Here is a 19,653-nt window from a genome sequence, read left to right on the forward strand (position 1 = left end):
TAGAATTTTACAACATAAAGAGCAAACTTTATGTATCAAATTTAAAAAATCATTTAGGAGGTTGGAGGATCTCTGGATGTAATGCAGAATGTGACAAAAATAATGTTAACGGTATCACAAATGAATAAATCAATCTCACTGAAGAGGCTGGGAGAATAAGGGGTTGACTTAAGAAACTTTGGAAATAAGTGGAGACTTCATGACTAAAGGCAAAATGAACTGTGATGTAAGTGTACACTACCAGATAAATTTGTTTCCCGTGGTGGGTATGAGCTAACAATTCTGAAATAATTATTTGCATATGTTGGAACTGAACAATTAAGTAAATGGGTGGCAGATAGTGGAAGCCAAGTTTCTCACTATTGGGTTGGGAGGTTACAGATAAGCAAGTGAGGAGGCTAAAATTAGCCATTTGATAATGGATTTGGGTTAGAGGTATCAGTATAAAGTCATGCTTAGCTTAATATAGATAGAGATGGTTATCTATATAAATATATATAGACATGTGTATATACACAGGTTAGTATACATACATATGTTTCATCTGAAAGGGCCTAGAAGCAACAACACCCTAACAAGCAATAAGAAAACCCAGTGCCCAGATTTTGGATTCTAATACCATGCTCCAGTTGAAGAAATTATGACTCCTTGGAGAGGTAACTGGTTCTAGGACTGGTGCAGGAAACATAAAAGATGCACCTGGGGCATCTACCGGTGTCAGAAAGTAAGGAAGTACTTGGGGAAAAAAAGCTACATTAATGGGGATATGTCTAAAAGACACAGGAGCCAACTGAAGGAGCTCCCAATGGCCACAGCTGAAAAATTGTTAGCAACAAAATAAATAAAGTATTGGATTATAACCCAAAGTATGAAATAAATATCCATAATGATATAAATAAATGAATTAATAAATGAATGGGGGAGAATAGACACATCTACCCCTACAGAAGAATTCCAATTAATTTGTGTAGACTTACTGTACTTAGCACAACTGTCCACTCCTTAAGATCTGGACTGTGCATACTGACTTACTTCTAAAGGGAGAAAGAAAAAGTAACTTAGTAGTGGAGAAACCTGACAAATATTATCAGCCACATGATCTAGGTTAACATCAACAGTGAGAAGTCATGTTGATACTCTGTGATGATAATGGCACTTTACCTCTGTGATCTTCCTCCCCAAAACCCATAATCCCAGTCTAGCCATGAGAAAAACATTATACAGACATCACGTGAAGGACATTATACAATATACCTGACCAGTAACCTTTAAAACTATCAAGTTCATTAAAATCAAAGTCCGATAAACTTTCACAACCAAGAAAAGCAAAAAGAGACATAATGACTAAATGCAACGTGGAATCCTGGATGGAAACCTAAAACAGAAAAAGGAAATTAGGGAAAAGCTGAAGAACTCTGAATAAAGGATGGGGTTTAGTTGATGGTAATGTATCAGCACTGTTTTACTATGATGAATGGACCATATTAATGTAAGATGTTTTTAATAGGCATTTGCTGATGCTAAAATATTTTAGTAGACAATTCAGCAACCAGACCAGAGAAAGTCCAGATTTTTTCAATGGGACTGAACACTGACATATCATAGGGCAGAATTTTGAATTATGAAACTGCTTGCATGAAGCTTGGTGTTTTTAGGATTGTTATATTCGTGCTACAGGAGATTGTGTTCTATTTATCTATCTACCTTTCTATCTATTTAAAATTAGAGACTGAAAATATACCTTAAGTAGACATTTTAATAAGTAAAGATCTTTACCCATGAAGAGGGAGAGGAAATTTTTTAAAAGTGTTTTTGTTTTGTTTTGTTTATAATTCTGTTATTATATATTTCAGTGAGTATTATTGGTACAACAGCTAAAGAAAATAATCAGGCAGGGTTTAATGTTGAACCACTCTAGATATTTAAACATGATGTATTATTATAAAATACAGAGATTTAAGTGCTTGCAAAATTGTTGGATGGGGTAAACCAGCAGTTCCTAGGCTGGGGCTCTTGGAATGGCTCCAAGAACAATACAAAACTGACCCACTAGGGAGCTACCATGTTTGATGTCACCATCAGTTGTACCAGTCTAGGTCTGAAGTTGTGGTCACCCTCACAACAGTCTCTAGACACAAGGGAATTAGAGAATAGACAACACCTGAACCTGGAAACTATGGATTAGAGGGTTAGGTCAAGTCACTGCTACTGTTACTGTTTCTTGAAAACGAACAATGGAATAAGGGAAAGCATGGCCTTCCTAACAGGTCATGAGAGCCAGAAATCACAGGATTACCTCCGTCTCATTTGCACTTTCCAGTTTTTGTGGAAGTGCATCTATTTAGTAGTAATTGAGTTACATGAAAGTCTGGGAAATATAACTTTTAGCTTGCCAACCTCTTCAAATAGAAGATGGCTGAAATAAAGGCTGAGAAAGCCAATCTAAGTATCTGCCATTGCAGATAAAGACATTAGAACAAATTACAAAGAATACCACAATAAATTCTCAAATATATTTTAAATCAAAGTCAACCAAAAATCTAGAGAATTTAGTTTTGATATACAGCAACTGGAATATAGTAGGAGGTCAATACACATTTCTGGAATAATTTATTTTATAAGTTGTTAGAGAACAGAGGAGCAAGATGTCATAGACTAAAAATAGCTCATTTTTACATTCAATTTTACTTTAGATGATTTTCGAAAATTCTCATGCTTCTTGAAGCACAGAAGTGAGAGGTATTTAAAAGTTTTAAGTGAATAAAGTGCTAAAGACATCATTTCAAATGAAAATAGATAAATTGTCAAAATGGCATCATAAAAATAAAGCAGAAGTTCTGATTAACTTGTGCACATCACAAATTGATGAATTTTCCTCAAGATGTTAAGGAAATGAAGACTAAAAAATAAAATTGAGAAAAATCTAAATTGAATAAAAAGAAAATAAAAACTTGATAATTTCACTGCCATTTTTGGTGTATTTCCTCACAGTCACTCTTCTATATCATAAATATTTTTCACAGAACTGAGTATACATTTTTCTCAGAGAAGTAAAATTGTTATGGGACTATAGGTAGACAGTTTAAAGCATTAGTCCTGTAGCCAACTGCTAAATTCTGTATTTGATTTTGACTTATGTCAGATAACAACTTTCTTACATCAGATAATGACCTCAAACTTTCAAATGATGAACTTACTCTCAGTTCCACCTTTGTGCTAGCATATGCAAATCATTGCCTTTTTATGTCTTTCAAATATATCTTGGAAATATGCAAATAAAAAGCTAGCCATTGCCTGTGTGTATTATATCAGCAGTTCTATCTGCTCAGTTATTTCAAGATTAAATATGATTTTATGTCAGTTACCTAAACAGTAACTACATAATCAGAACTCTTGCATAATAATTTATGATTGAGGATTTACAGCTTTACAACCATTAACTTATTAATCTTTACAACTTGCTCTGAAGGCTTAACTTGGTAACTCTAAGCATTTGTGATTTATAGATGGAGAAAATGAAATAGGCAGGTGAGATTATTTGTTTGTAATAGATATTGACTGAGCTGGGAATGAAGCCAGGACTCTGGAGTGTTCATTCTCTAGTCCTGTATCTTGGCTATAGAATCTAATGATTCATTATTTTAATTGGGTTACAATAACACAGCAAATTATCCAACAACTGACAGTCTCTCAAATGGCACACACACCTACAGTCCTAAAATCAATGCTGTTAACAGTGGTATCTCTAACATACTTTAAATTGAGGGCTTTCTGAAACTAAACTTAATCTATTAAATTAAAACACTAAATGGTAGTGTTACCATTATGTATATTTTACTTCATTATAATAATTGTAAAATTGATAAACTTAGAATACCTCATTTAAAGACTCTCAAACAGGCCTTTTTATTTATACAATACTATGATACATAAACACCATAAATCCATGTTGAATAAGAGTTAGTTGACAGTATCAGCATTTTATTCAATATGTAACTAATTAATTGTGACATAGTATAAGACCAAGGCATGGAAGGCTGTTAGATGGGGTCGATCAGAAAACGCCAGATCTAGTGGAGTTATCAGGCTGTGTCATGGGATAAATATTGGGCTGTGGCCAGTAGGTAAGTCTTGTGTCTGCAAGGTGGATATGTGACTTGCAGTATGGAGTTAAAACAACTGATTCAAAATGTAGATTGTAATTATCAATAGCTTCCGGAGGAACAGACAAATCTAGAGATAAGTATTAAACACAGGAGAACCAGAGACAATGTTCCAGATTTTATACAGTCAATGATATATCAGCAGGACAACATATTTGAACCACTTACCTAAAAACGAAGATTAGATTCTCTGCTGTCTTCTGGACTAATTGATGATTGGCAGACAAGCATTTGCAGATGTGTTCTATAAATCAGTTCTCAAGGCACTGAACTAATGAGAGAGGCTATTATTATGTTAGTTGCTTCTAGACCATATATTATTATATAAAAAAATAACTTCTGTATCAGTTTGCTCCAAGAAATAGAACCAATAATACAAAACAAGTAGAAGTAGAACCAACACACACACATACACACACACACACACACACACACACACACACACATACACATAGCGATTTATTTCAAGCATATGGCTCATATGATTGCAGGGGCAGGAAAGTTCGAAATCTGTAAGGCCAGCTCACAGGCTGGAAACTACAGTCTCGTGACAATTTCTTCTTCCTCAGGGAAATTTCAGTTTTGCTCTTATGGTCTTTCAACTGATTGGCTCAGGCCCACCCAGATTATTGAGGTTAATCTTCTTTATTTAAAGTTAACTAATTGCAGATCTTACCCACATTTACAAAATGTCTTCACAGCAACACCTAATTCAGTTTTTAACTGAATAACTGGGTACTATAGCCCAGCCAAGTTGACATGTAAAGTTAACCATCACAACTTCCGAAAATCAATTGTAAAATTTATAGTTCAAAAAATAGATGCATGGGGCTTCCCTGGTGGCGCAGTGATTGAGAGTCCGCCTGCCGATGCAGGGGACACGGGTTCGTGCCCCGGTCCGGGAAGATTCCACACGCTGCGGAATGGCTGGGCCCGTGGGCCATGGCTGCTGAGCCTGCGCGTCCGGAGCCTGTGCTCCGCAATGGGAGAGGCCACAACAGTGAGAGGCCCGCGTACCACAAAAAAAAAAAAAAAAAAAAATAGATGCATGAAAACCAGTCTGTAAACGATTTCTAAATACACGTAGTGGGCTTCCCTGGTGGTGCAGTGGTTGAGACTCTGCCTGCCAATGCAGGCGACACGGGTTCGAGCCCTGGTCTGGGAAGATCCCACATGCCGCGGAGCAACTAGGCCCGTCAGCCACAGCTACTGAGCCTGCGCGTCTGGAGCCTATGCTCCGCAACAAGAGAGGCCGCGATAGTGAGAGGCCCGCGCACCGCGATGAAGAGTGGCCGCCGCTCGCCGCAACTAGAGAAAGCCCTCACACAGAAACGAGGACCCAACACAGCCAAAAAGTAAATTAATTAAAAAAAAAAACTATTAAATACACGTAGTTTCTTGAGGATATGTGCGAAAGAACTGAGGGGTATATCCTTTTATAGGGAATATACATGTGAGAGTGGAGCCTTGCATGGGTTTAATCCAGAGGTTTTAAACCAACGACTCACAGAAACTGTTATAATCGCTAAGCAGTAGTTGATGGCCATAAGAGATTGCTCTAAGATTTCGCAACAGCATTCTGAGGCATAAATTATTTAATATGACTAAGATATTTATATTACCTTTCTTTTGAGGTAAAATTTGTAAGTCTATACGTGGGGAACGCCGTGTCAGGACCCCTCGTTGCCCGGGTCGTCCTCGTCGTGCCGGAAGCAGCTGTCGGCCTCGGCCTCGGCCTCGGCCTCGCCATACTCCCTCGTAGTCGTCGTCCGGTGCTAGAGCTCTGAGCCCTGGTGGGCGCCGGGGCCTCGGTCGTCACGCAGGACTCGGCCAGTCGCAGGACTCGGCCTGCACGCCGCGCCGCTCCGCCTCCGCCTCGGTTCCCAGAACCTGCTTGCGAGTGACGTCCGCGCGCTCGCGGTCCTGCCTTCACTCGCTTCCCGCTTCCGCTTCCTGCGCATCACGGAGGAGTCCAAGTTGGCAGGTGAGGCGCTGCGTTGGTGGAGGAGGGTGGTGGCGCTGAGGAGGGTGGTCCTGAAGTTCTGGGTGGGGTCCCACCGCGCCGAGGGCAGCTCACCGCTCCGGGTGGGGGCGGGGGTCACAAACTGAGTGACGGACCGGTCTCTAGATGTTGGGTTGCCATAGCTTGGTCAGGAACCGAAAGGCCGGCAGGGAGTAAGGAAGTCGATGGGGCTCTTGAGGCGCGCCTGGAAGTAGCCGCCTTCGTCGTAGGTGTTGGGAGGCCCGGAGATGGCCACCTCTCAGTTGTACAGGTCGCCCCCGTCCAGCAGGGCCACCTGGAAGCCCTCCACCGGCTCCTCTTGCAGTCCCTCGAGCTCCAGCAGCAGCGCCTTCTGTGGTCTTAGGCACCAGCGGCCGGGCTGTGGAGGTGGAGGCCGGGCCCGGGCCTGGGTGCGCAGGGCCGCGGGCCAGGTCGGCTGCCGGGGTGGGGCTGCCTTTCTTCTCCGCGCAGCCTGGGGCCCCAGGGTGCTCCACCTGCCTATGTTGCTGTTATAGTAGTTTGCTTCTGTGTTTATAATTCACTCATTTCTTCAGTAATTTTTGTATACTTTTGTTGTATATATGTGCAGTGGCACTGACTCTCTTTCGTGTAAACCCATGTTAAATGGTTGAGTAGAGAAAATTTGCCTTCCGTCTGCCTGCCTTCACGCTACTCCTGTGGTTCCTCGTTTGCTCAGATTCCTATTATGTTAATTTTGTTCCCAAGCCTTACAGGTCAGGTTGCCTAGAAGCAAAGCTTGATATAGGGATTCTTACACATGTGCTTATTGTGGGAACGCTCTCAGGAGAAAGTGAGGGAAGCAGGATATGGTGGGGGGAAAAGAATTGGGTCTGGAGAGTGCCTAGTGTGATATCACTGTGAAGTTTTTAGGGAAAGGTACTATAGATTTAGTCCAGCTAGAGGCAGGCAGAGCAGTCGATTGAAAGTCTTTGGCCAAGTTCTACGTCAGGGAGATGGATGGGGCTGGCCTGTAGCCTCCCAGTCAAACTGGCTTCCGTTTGGCTGAGGGAAATTCTCCAGATAGGGGAGCAGGTGTGAGTTGATATTTGCTAACACTCGCATAAGCTAGGGAATGTGTACTCCTCACCTTAAGGGGTATTTGGGCAGGGTACCAACAGCACCGCTAGCATACATTACAATCTTCTCCCTGGGCTGCTAAGATCCACTTGCTGATTACATTAAATTTTTTCTGTCCCAGGACCAGGTGGCTTCACTGGTCAAGTCTACCCAACATTTAAAGAAAAATTAACACCAGTCCTTCTCAAACTCTTCCAAAAAAATTGAAGAAGAGGGACCACTTTCAAATTCATTTCTTGAGGCCTGCATTAGCCTGATACCAAAACCAGATAAGAACACTACCAGAAACAAAAGCTGTAGGCTAATGTCCTTGATGAACACAGATGCAAAAATTCTCAACAAAACGTTAGCAAACTGAATTCGACAATAAATTAAGATACGTCCACCATGATAAGTGGTATTCATCCCTTGGGTGCAAGGATGGTTCAACAACCACTACATTAATAAAAGGAAAGATAAAAATCATACGATCATCTTAATACATGCAGAAAAAGCATTTGATGCGTAATGCCTGGGACACAAGCATGTGTAAATCTTTTAACTTCTTTCTTCTCATGATCTCATCCAAAGGGGAATTCTTTATTTAATCCCTGTTAGTCTGTCTGTCTCCATGTTGGTCCCATGAACAGACTGTCTTATTTATTTAGATATGGCTGTTTAAAAAAAGAGTTAATAGGAATCAATACTCTAGTTTCAACCATTTTCTTATTTAAAGTAGTGATCTCTTGCTACCATCTTAATATTTACTACCAAAAAGGTAATTGTTGTTGCTTACTATTTATTACCAAGAAGGACTCAAGCAATACTAACCATGTCCAGTTAAAACCTGGTAACAGGCAGACATTGCTATACCTTATTTGATCCTGAAATAGGCAAATCTGAATTTATCCAAGCTGCAATATATGGCGTGAATTTGCAGGGGCCTTTTTTTGAGGAGCAAGGGTCAAATTTAGCTTTGAAGATGCTCTCTTAGCTGCCAAAAGATGACAATATGTTATGAGTTTTTGGGTGGGGATTCTGTCAATTTCCCCCTTCTTCTTTACACTGTTCAGCGGCCTTCTAAAAGCCCACCCAATAAAGCTGGTTATTGTTCTTTTTATTCTTTTGTAATTCCCTCCACCTATATAGTACCACCTTTCTTTTGGATATCACAGATCTTCTCATTATTTAGAACCATGAATGATAACAGGTCTAGTAAATCAGGTGTGTCACCTGAATAATTTCTTGGCATCCAAGAGCATGGCTACATAAGATGCTTGAGATTGGAGAACTCCCCTTCACAGCTTCTGTCATGGCCAGTTACTAGCATTAAATTGGGTATCTCTTTTTGATCATCATATGACAACCTAAGAATACATATTCCTGTGCTTCAGAGGGAAGGTTCTATTTCTTAGTCAAGGAAAGAGTGGGACTATAAGAGTTGTGCCCTCAGAGTAAGTCTGGCAAACTCTCACCTTTACCCACTGCATCAATTTAGTTGATTTGCCATCTTGATGAGACTGCTCACAAATGTTTGCAGATAATTGGGCATCTGTGGTCAACCCAAATAATCCCTTCCATTCATCAGTATCTAGAACTAGTGATAAGACACCCTTATCTGGGCTTCCCTGGTGGCGCAGTGGTTGAGAGTCCGCCTGCGATGCAGGGGACACGGGTTCGTTCCCCAGTCCGGGAAGATCCCACATGCCGCGGACCGGCTGGGCCCGTGAGCCATGGCCGCTGAGGCTGCGCGTCCGGAGCCTGTGATCCACAACAGGAGAGGCCACAACAGTGAGAGGCCCGTGTACCGCAAAAAAAAAAAAAAAAAAAAAAGACACCCTTATTTAATCTGAGGATTTATGTAGCGGGGATCACCAGCCTCTGCAGAACTTTTCCATAAAGTGTCCTAGCTCTTTAACAAACAGACTACTCTCTGGATGTCCTGGACATCTGGTCACGGCCCTTGACTACTTTTGTAGTCTTTTCGATGATCAACGGTCATAAGCAAGTTACTTTGTGAATAAATATATATGCTCAGGTGACGACAGGAACAAGAAGAAAAGGCATTACAGTAATTTAAAAAAAGTTTGATTTCTTTCTGTTCCAATTTTCTAGTTGGCCCTTTAGAGATTTAGTTTTCGTAAATGATGCCAGTAGCAGCTTGGAATTCTCTGTCTATCCACTTAGCTACTTCCCCTAGGGATAAGTCTATTTCCTCCAAAGGCAATTGGTAAGACTTGTCCCCAGAATCTTCTATAAGGGTTTTACCACTTCTTACCAAAGATGTGTAGCAAGAGACCTAGGCCTCAATTTCCAAGTTTTCTTCCCCCTTTCTTAACAAAAACATTCTTAACACATAAGTTTGAAAGATAATCTTGCCACTGCTATCAGTCAGTGCCATAAAATGTTGAATTGTCAAAGCTGACGTATAAATGAAAAATCTTACCCAGCGCCAAACTTTTCTAATATTTAACTATACAAGCAAGCCACAAGCTGCATGTGGAGAGAGTGAGTTACTCACACATTGCTCCTTCCTTCTGCCAGGTTATTGCTCTGTTGCATCTAAGTCTGCTGCCCTTAGGTGGGCACTTCAGATCCAGAGCTAAGATGAAGTCGGCCTCTCCCAAATACCCTGTACTTGTAGCTGCCCTCTTACACTCCTTACTGTGTCCAGAGGATTCTAATTGTATTTCATGGGGATTGGCTACTTTCCTATTAAGTGGCACATGTAAATTCCCTGGTTGAAGCAACTCTTTTGTTTAGCTAGCATTGCTACAGGTGCTTTGCATCTATTTTCCTTCTTTCTTTGTTCTTTAGTATTCCTAATTCCTGACTCCTTGGAGCTTGTTTGTCAGTGTTGATGGCAGGGAATAGAAGCACTCAGTGGTTTGTTTTTTGTTTTTTGTTTTTCACTTAGTGTTTTTAAGCAGAAAGGAATTCAGTACCAGAATTCAGGTGCTTACAAAATTGTTCTGGAGTGAGAAGTTAGAGGTCAAGAAGTGCTACTGCCACCTCGTGGTCAGGAAAGTGCTGCACCACTGCCAACCTCACAGAGGCATTTCACCCACATCTATTTCAATGATGTAGACAGACAAGGAAGCTCTTGCACGTGGCACATCTGCTGCATTCTGTTTATTGACCTGCTCCACTAAATAAGGAAGAATGACCCCCACATCCTTCATTTTCTAAACTCTAATGAGGACATCTCAATGGTGGAAGCTAATCTCATCCAGAAAACTAGTTGCAAGGGCATCTGAGAAATGTAGTTTTTAGCCATACAGCCCCTGTGATTTAGGAGGTGGGGGGATTAAACAGGAAGAGAGTAGAACATTCCACAGAGGTGCCAGATGACAATACCTAACACAGATTTATTTGTTACACTTTCACAATCTCAGAAGCTATTTCAGTATCCTGAGTCCACACCTGACCTGACACATTCTTTCTGCATTTCCCTCTCATGTCTTTTCAGTAAATTCATGCATTTTAAGAAGTGGCAGCTAGCTATTTATAATTTTTTAAATTAATGATAGTAGGTTAGTATTTTCACTGCTGGTGAAATATTTGCATTGTTGTTGATGCTTTCTGGAATCCTTAATTTTGACAATGACTCTACTGAGAATTTCAGGTCCCACGGCCAGCCGACATGGGAAATGTATTCATTAGTAAGATTTTGGAGCCTCTTCCCTTAGGGCACCCATAAAACCTGCCCTCTTTGCTCAGTCCCTAGAGCTGGTCCCAATCCATTATAGCGTAATACAAATTAATTTATTATTTTGTGGTCACGAAATTATAAGCACTACTTTTCTATCCTGAAAATAATAATGTACAAAATAAAATGAAATTAATTATTCTTTTAATATTTCTGGAAGAGTGGATTATTTATAAAAATGATAATAAAACCATCCATTTCAAAAGTGATAAAAAAGTTTAAAAATTCTTTGGAGTCAGCCTCCAAAAACCTTTTGTCCTGGCCCCTTCTATGTTTTAGTCAGTAGGCACAATCTCAGAACTGCATCCCTTCCAAACTCCAAACCAATAATTGAGAAAATAGTTTAAAGTTCCATTTTTGGAACTTGCTATTTATATGCTAAGTTTGAACTATAACATGGAATAAAAGTTCTTTGAAAATGTCCCCAACATTGTATATCTCATAATAATTATGTTCTGATTTCCTGTTGTTTCTTCCCTTGCCCATTCTTTTATCCTTCTTCCTCTGACTCTCCTTGTCTCCCCTTTTCACTGTAAAGATTTAAGATGTTTATTTCTTTTCTTCAACTGATATTTTTTTGTTTAAAGGAGATTTCTCATTGCTCAAATAGTCTTTTTTTTTCCAGTAAATTAAACACTGCTACAAAGCTGATTTTTTTAATAAGAATAGAGCTTTTACTGTAATTGTACAGAATGCCATGGTAGGAACGTTATTTAAAGCAAAATATTCAAAATATTCAAGATATTGTGACAGGGCCAAAAGAGAGACCAAAGAAAAAGTATATATATATATATATATATATTTTTTTTTTTTTGCTTCTGGGGAATGAGAATTTGGTGTTACTAATGGTACTGATTTTTCACTGAGATATACTATACACTCTTTTTTAATGAATTCTTGCTAATTAATATCAGACAGTGTAAACCACAGAGGATATAAAGTGAAAAGTTTTAATCAGCCACTGAAATTAAAAAATCCCATATTTTTAATACAGAAAGTTTCAGGAAGATGAATACTTGTTTGCTTTATTAAATATCCAAAATATGAGTAACATCTAGATGCAAATTTAAACATCCATTATGAACTAGTTGAAAACTGTGCCACTTACCAAACTACAAACAATATAATGAAATGACTCTGGGGTAATGCATTTTTTGGTAACTTCTCCTGAAAAAAACAAATGCCCTCATTTCAATAATAGTATGTTCAAATGTTCAAGGATATTTTAACTTTTTGTTAAGTGGTAAGGTCTAAGTTATTTGTGTAAGCCATGGGCCACCGTGGCATGTTTATAGACTGAGTATAAAAGAGAGGCACAAGAACGCAGAGTTCAATGCTAAATGTTTTAAAGGCAACCCCTTCCTTTTCATGCTCATGCCAAGTGCTGTGTGTGACACAGATTGGCTTTTTATTGTTGTTATTGTGTGTTAAATGAAAAACTGATGCTATAATAGCAATATTAAATACAGTGTTCATTATAAATATAGCTTATCATCGGGAAAGATTTGGATAAAGATTCAATATTTATTTAGTCCTACTTTGTGTCAAGCACTAATCTCTTTTACATGCATTATTTCATTTATTTCTTTCAACAGTCTGAGTGTACATTGGAAGGAGGGAAAATTATAGCTCATTCCAAAGTGATTTTATGGCATTAGGATTCCAATTAAAAAGAAAAAGTCCGAAAGATATCACAAAAGTAATACTTGTTATCACACCAGAAATTGTTGTCTCATCTAGCAAGAAGCAATAGATTCTGACTGGGCAGATGCTGTTCCCATGCCTCCTAATGGCAGTTATATACTGTGGGCACCATCGAGGTACAAGCTGTGTTTGCTGCCTGGGCACTTTGGATTCTTTGCTCCCAGGCCCCAGAGGAAAGAAGAGGAGTCACCAGCATGGGAAACTGACACTGATCCCAGGATGAGGTAGGACTGCTCTTACAAATGGGAGTCAGCCCCACTGTAACTGTGAATGGACAAGTGCAGCAACACCAGACCAAGAGGCTAATTGTCAAGAGCTTACTGCCTTCAGAAATGAAGGTTTAGGTCATACCATGTACACAACACCATTAACTGGCAAGGTGATAGCCCGAGATGAGGGGCTTTTGAAACAAATAATGGAGGAGGAAGAGAATGGGGAACAATGGTGGCCCCCAGATCAACTGCAGAGGCTGGGGCTATCTATTCTTCTTCTCACAAACCTCCCTATTCAAAATTCAAATTATTGACATTGTTTAAAATTTTCCTGAGGAAGAGAAGCCCATGGGGACAGTGGAGGAGATTTCCTTGAATCTGTGGGGTGGAGCAAGTGTGGGCCGTGGATGCCGTGAGAGCGCACAGTCAGGCCTGGGCCGCGAGGAGCAGAGCTCACGGAGAGCCCCAGCTGCTGTGTTCTGACATCTGTTGCCCCATTTTAATGGAAGCCACACTCCCCACAGGCTGCTCCTGCCAATGAGAGAGAGTGGCAGGGACTCAAAGGCAGGTCTGTTCCTTAGAGAAGCAGGAATCCTGGGACAGCAGCCTTTGGCTCCTGAACAGCCTTGTGGAAATGAACTTTCCTTTGAACTTCAGTCTGAGATGTTTCCACCCAATTGCTTCCTTCCTGTCCTCTCTCCTCACTCAGGGTCAGATTTGAATCCTGATCTGATGGCTCTCCCAGCCTCCCTTGGATCCCTCCCCATTTTCTCTCATAGCTTGCTTCTCACAAGGCCCGGACAAACACAGACACTTACTGGATGAAAACTGCCCACTTTTTCATTGAGCAGCTTTTGCTCACGTTGTGTAACGAGCTGACAGCACAACAACCTTATCTTATAAGGCTGACAAGCCTCATATCTCCCAGAAATTAATCAACATTTCAGGCCTGTTGATAAGACCTTTATAGTTTTTGCTGCTCCTGCAGATAATTGTCTTAAATTCTGGCTCATTTCTTTGTTCAGTTCACTGTGATGTTGAGAGGAAGAAGCAGGTAACAGCATTTGGGGAGGAAAGAAGAGGTTGAATGTTGAAACTGAACACTGCTCTTTTAAATCTTTACCATTAGTTCCAGCAATAAGTTAAAGTTTGTTTGATTTTAATTCTCTTCTTGACTTACCATAACCATTTTTTACACATGCTTGTTACATGTTTTCTTTTATTTCTATTACCAAATATATGTTTATTAATATCAGTACTATTCTTCCCTAAATTTGGACTCATCTTCCCCTTTAACTTTCTGATTACCAATTATATCAGTCATTCATTTAACCACATTTATTGAAAATCAACCTCATACCAGGCAAGGAAGGGGGAAGAAGAAATGAATATCAGGTGGATTTTAATCCCAAACATTCTAGAGCTTTTTCATAGCTAGGAGAGACTTAAGGGGAATAATTCTGCCCATTTTTCAGCATGCCTCCTGTTTCTGCCTTTGTTTATCTATGCTCTGTTACCCAGGTCATGGGACCCTTCAGAGAAGGACATGCAACCACATAAGAAGTATAGAAAGCTAACAATTTTGTATATTGGATGAGAAATGAAGGACAATTTATGTAACTGCTACATAGAGCTTGCTATAGTAAGCATATTTTCCCAATCAGAACTTTTTTTTTTTGTAATCATGGAAAACTGCTTATTGTGAGCACTTATTACCCAATTGAAATGATTTCTTTTAAGGATAGAGTGTGATTTTGAGTTTTATCCAATTGGAAGCTTATCATGAAGCATGATTGCCTATCTTGATGCATTATATACAATCAGAAAATATATGTTAATTAGGAAATTTTGTTCAAGTATGTTTATGAAATGCTTGGTTTAGAAGACCTTGCATTCAAAATTGAGAAAGACATGCTCTCGGGGACAAGGTCTAAGGCAAAAAGAAAAAAAAGTAACCATCTGTCCATCAGTGTTCCTGTGAACTTCTGTCTTTGCTTTTTGATCGACTTTTATTTGCTTCAAACCCAGATTTTTATCTTGGAATCTGATTTTCACATTCATCTTATAGATAGGATAATTCTTCTTTGCCAAATTGGTACCAGACTTAAGTCTCTTTGTTGTATTTTATTGAGCTTTATTTTATGATAGCTCCCCTTAACTCCCACTCTTGACCTGGCTGGTCCCTTTTTTTTTCAAAATTAAATTATTAAAATGTGTAACGTACAGTAATATTCTCCCATTGAGATTCTACAGTTACTCTTTTACTATACTGGATTTACCACATACATGTCCCTCTACCCATACTACAATTTATCTTTTTTTGGGATGCATTTCAAAGTTAGTTGCAAACATGACACTTCAGCATGCATATCATTAACTAGAGTTCAATAATTATTGTTCTATTTAATTCTTTAGAGATAAAATTTATATACAAGGAAATGTTCAGATCATCAGTGTTTCATTTCAGGAAAATTTTGACAAATGCTTTGACCTCTGTTACCTAAATCCCTGTGGGCATATTTCTTTCTTAAACTTCTAGTAGCTAACAGCTCATAGCTCACAGACACATTGACATATGACTAAATTTAGCTGGGGCAAGAAAACACCTTATTGGGAGATAAACTTGGTTTAAAACCAGGGTCACCTTATGGCATCTTGACGACTAGCCCTAACTATATATGACTATGTCATATTGTCATTTGCCCTTCAGCATAGCAGTCAACACCTCTTACTCCAGACTGTGAGCTCAACATTGACAGAAAAAATCTCACTCATCTTTAATTCCAAACATTTAAGAGGAGATAAATAAATATTTTATACTTTAATAATAAACATAAGTTGCATATTGATCTACACAAGAAATCTGTCCAAACTGATAATGTATAAAAGTATTGTTTGCTTTCCAAATATTTTTAGTTCCTGAGATCAGATAGCAAGAGTTTTTAGGCCTCAGCATTTTATATATATAAATTTCCAAAACCTGTATGCTCCTTAGTTCCTGAATACATATTCTACCTGTCCAAATGCTTAAATTTTTTAACTATTTTGACCTCTAATATAGATCAGAGAATCAAAGTCTCACCCAGATGAGAGTATCTGCAAAATACTGGTCTAGAGTGGTTTGTCAGCCTAATAACCACAGGTAAGAGAATCTTATGAGAAAATGACTATATTCTCCCACTGAAGGATAGCAGAGCTGCTGCAGGATAAAAATGCAATTCCAAATTTCTGTGGAGTACAGTTTATTTGACAGGAAAGGATCAGATGATGGTAGAAAGAAATAGACTCTTAGTATGTCCGGGAGTTTCCGTGAGAGCCGCTTCCTTCATCCCAGCAAAGGCTTTTCTTGACATGTCCTTAGCAGAGGTGTCACTGGGGGTAACAGACACCCCCTGAGAGTCACTTCTGGATTTTCTTAAGCACATGAACTAAAATATACCATTTCATGTTTTCAGAATCACGTGTGTTGCAATTACTCAGCTCCTGAAGTGCTCTGCCTCTTCACTATACCACATGCTCACTAGTTCACAGCTTTGCACCTGCATCGTAGCATTGTATCATGCCCTCAGGTGATCCGTCACTGGCCTCTACTGGCAGTAACCTCCCTAAGCCTCCTGCAAATGTTCAGAAACATAAAACAAGGTCATGCCTAGAGACTGAAATAAAGGTGAAGGCAGATCTTGGCACTGTACACATTCATGATAAGAACCAACCAAACTTTTCTAAGGAAGAGGCAAATGAGGCTGTCAAGCCTTAAGTTGACCAAGTCTAACTTAAACCAAGTTAATAAAGCTAGTAAGGCTGAGAGCCTGGGTTACTCAGCAGGCTTATGGAAACAGACTCTCGCAAAGCCTTTTTGCAGTCTGATTCTGATGTACTGGATTCTGTTTAGTTGCCTATAGTAGTCTGTTAAGGGTCTTTCCTTCTACCTGCTGTGATATTTGACACTTACATGATCACTAATCCATCACTGAAATTCCTGGCCTCTTGCAGATTCCAGCTTCTAAGAGGAGCATGTCCTATTGTACTGATTGACTTCACATGCTCTGATATTCCAGATAACTTCTTTCTATGGTGCTTCTTTCATCTTGGTATTTTAATAGTTACCAGCCAGGATTGAAGTGAACCATAATAGATTCCTATATCCATTCAGTCATTCCAATATTTATTGAGCATCTATCACATGTTATGCCCTGAACTGAGATCTGGGACATAATATTGAATACAATTTGGCTTCTATTCAATGACATAATATGAGAGGAGAAAAATATTCAAAAAATAATTACAGTATTGTGTGATTAGTGTAAAAATGGAGATACATATTAAAGAAGAGTGGGAATTAATCTCCTTCACTTGGATAGCAGTGGAAAATGGCAGAGAAGGCCTACAGAGAAGACATATAAACTCTGTCTTTAATGATGAGAAGTTTGTACTGCTGGGAATTGTGGGTAAGATGATAAAGCACATTCCAAGAAGTTAAGTATTAAAAACATGGTATGAAATTATAGGATGGATTAGAGGAATCTTAAATAATTAGAATGTCTAGATTCATGCTACCACATGGCATTGGTGGGTGATGAGGTTGGAAAATTAGTAATAATAGCAAATATTTAAGTGGTAGTTTGTTCTATGTATATTACATGTTTTAACTCTTTACAGGAACTCTGTGAGGTAGGTATCCTGTCTTCATTGTTTTCCCTATTTTATAGATGTAGGAATGCAGGCAGAGAAAGGCTATATAAGTTGATAAAGGTTGTATAGTTAATAGGTTGTAGAGTCAGATTCAAAACCAGGCAGACAGAAATTTTCCCCTGATTTTATTTTCAAATTCAGCTTTTTTTGAGGTAAAATGTACATATTATAAAATTCAACTTTTAAGTGTTGACAGTCTAGGAATTTCAACAAATGCGTTTGATATTCATCCATATGGTGGCATATATCTGAAGTTCTTTCTTTTCTATTGCTTCAATAGCTTCCATTATGTGGGTTTCATAATCAGTTTATCTGTTCACTGGTGGGTAGACATTTTTCTTGTTGTTTTACTTTTTGATTATTATAAATAATATTATGTTAAATATTACGTCTGATAGTTCCAACATCCGGGTCATTTTAAGTCTGGTTCTTCTGATTGCTATGTCTCTTGACAATGACTATATTTTCCCCTTGCTTTTTTGTGTGTCTCATAATTATTTATTACATGATGGACATAATGTGTAAACCAGTAGAGATTCAGATAAATAACATTTAGACCTGAGAAGTGTTACATGTGAAGAAGAAATGGGCACTCTTCCCTCAGGCCATCAGTGTGGGTATTGAGTCAATCCAGTAAGAAGCTGAGCCAAATTTGGATTTTGTTTTGGCTTTGATTATTGTCAGTGTACCACAGGCTTCAATCTGCTCTAGCATTGCCTTGTGCTTAGGGTGAGGGCTAGAGTACCACAAGGTTTTATTTCCTCCCTCAGTGATTTTGTTCTACCCTCAGTTCTCTGAATGCCTGTACAACAAAGGGAGCGCACGCGCTCTCTCTCTCTGTCTCTCTCCATATGCTCTTCCCCTACTGCAGCAACAGACTTTTGTAGCCTGTTACCTGTTATAGTTTAGGCTTCCAGTAGGGATAGACATATTCTCTGTCGTTCCAGTCCAGTCTCGATCTTAAGCAGATCCTGTGTGCCTGAGCCCAGGGGAGGATTTATGCCCCTTCTCCCCACGTCAGCCAAAGTCTAACTTCTCCCCACGTCAGTCAAAGTCTAACTTGTATCTGTTAGGAGTGTTTTCTCCCCCTTTGCTAGTGGTATTACAATAGGATGCTGGGTCTCAGACTCTTTTCTGCTGCTTTCTCTAATGTAGAGGGATTTTTTTCCTTTATCCTTCCTGTAACATCAATGGGTGTTCACCTGTACCCTAAAGGTGACAGAGTTTGCTGGCCTTCCGCAGTGGCTTTAGACTTTTGCTCCATATGTGAGAAGGCTGAGGGTAGGGGTGTAGGGTTCCATACCTTTCCCTCAGTGATGGCCAATCTTCTTCATGTCTGCACTACCTTGGGGGGCTCTTTTTGGTCTCTCAATCTTTCTTACAAGCAATGAATGAAGGTCCATGGAAAAGAAACTATGATGTGTGCAAATTCCACTTGGATCTAGAACTTCCAGAGATTGTCATAGTAGTCCACACTTGATTATAGGAACTCACTGATTTTTTGTTAACCTGATTTCTTCTTATCTTCTTATATGGTAGATCATGCTTCTTCCTCCCGTGCTATTCCTCAGGTGAGAAAGTCCTTACGTTCCATCTCTTCTTGGATTTCTTCTTGCCTCTCTTTGGGATTCAGATTACATCATTGCCTCATAACCTCAGCAATCTGACGGAGTCAATAAAAGCTATGACTTTGTAGTTAATCCAGATTTTTCTAACTGTTGGGAGATAACAGTGCTCATTCTAGCTTTCTGCAACCTAGGCACACACCAGGCTCTGTTTTTAAACTATTATACAACCTATTGTTCAAAAGTAGCTGGGAATTAGATAATTTAGGGCTTACATGTATATATTATATTAAAGAGGTACAATATTATCCTGAAAGGCAGGTAGGAGACAGCAAAGGATTTTAAACAAGGGATAACATAATCAGATTTGGGATCTAGAAAACTAACCTCAACAGCAGTGTTAAAAGCACTTATTGTTAGAAGCAGAAAGATGAGTTAAGCCTGAAATAGTCTAGAGATGAGATAATCAGGACCTGAATAAGAGGAAATGGGCTTGAAAAATATCAAGAAGTTTTCCAGACTCAGTGAC

The 19,653-nt window shown here is 39.3% G+C and overlaps 1 pseudogene; it reads right to left on the reverse strand.

Annotated features, from left to right (window-relative positions):
* Positions 1-5,833: 5,833 nt before the first annotated feature.
* The window catches only part of LOC101288958 (ubiquitin-conjugating enzyme E2 R1-like), a 30,116-nt pseudogene continuing 16,296 nt past the window's right edge, over positions 5,834-19,653 (reverse strand).

Source organism: Orcinus orca, chromosome 12 (assembly GCF_937001465.1).
Source record: "Orcinus orca chromosome 12, mOrcOrc1.1, whole genome shotgun sequence".
NCBI classification, from domain to species: Eukaryota; Metazoa; Chordata; class Mammalia; order Artiodactyla; family Delphinidae; genus Orcinus; species Orcinus orca.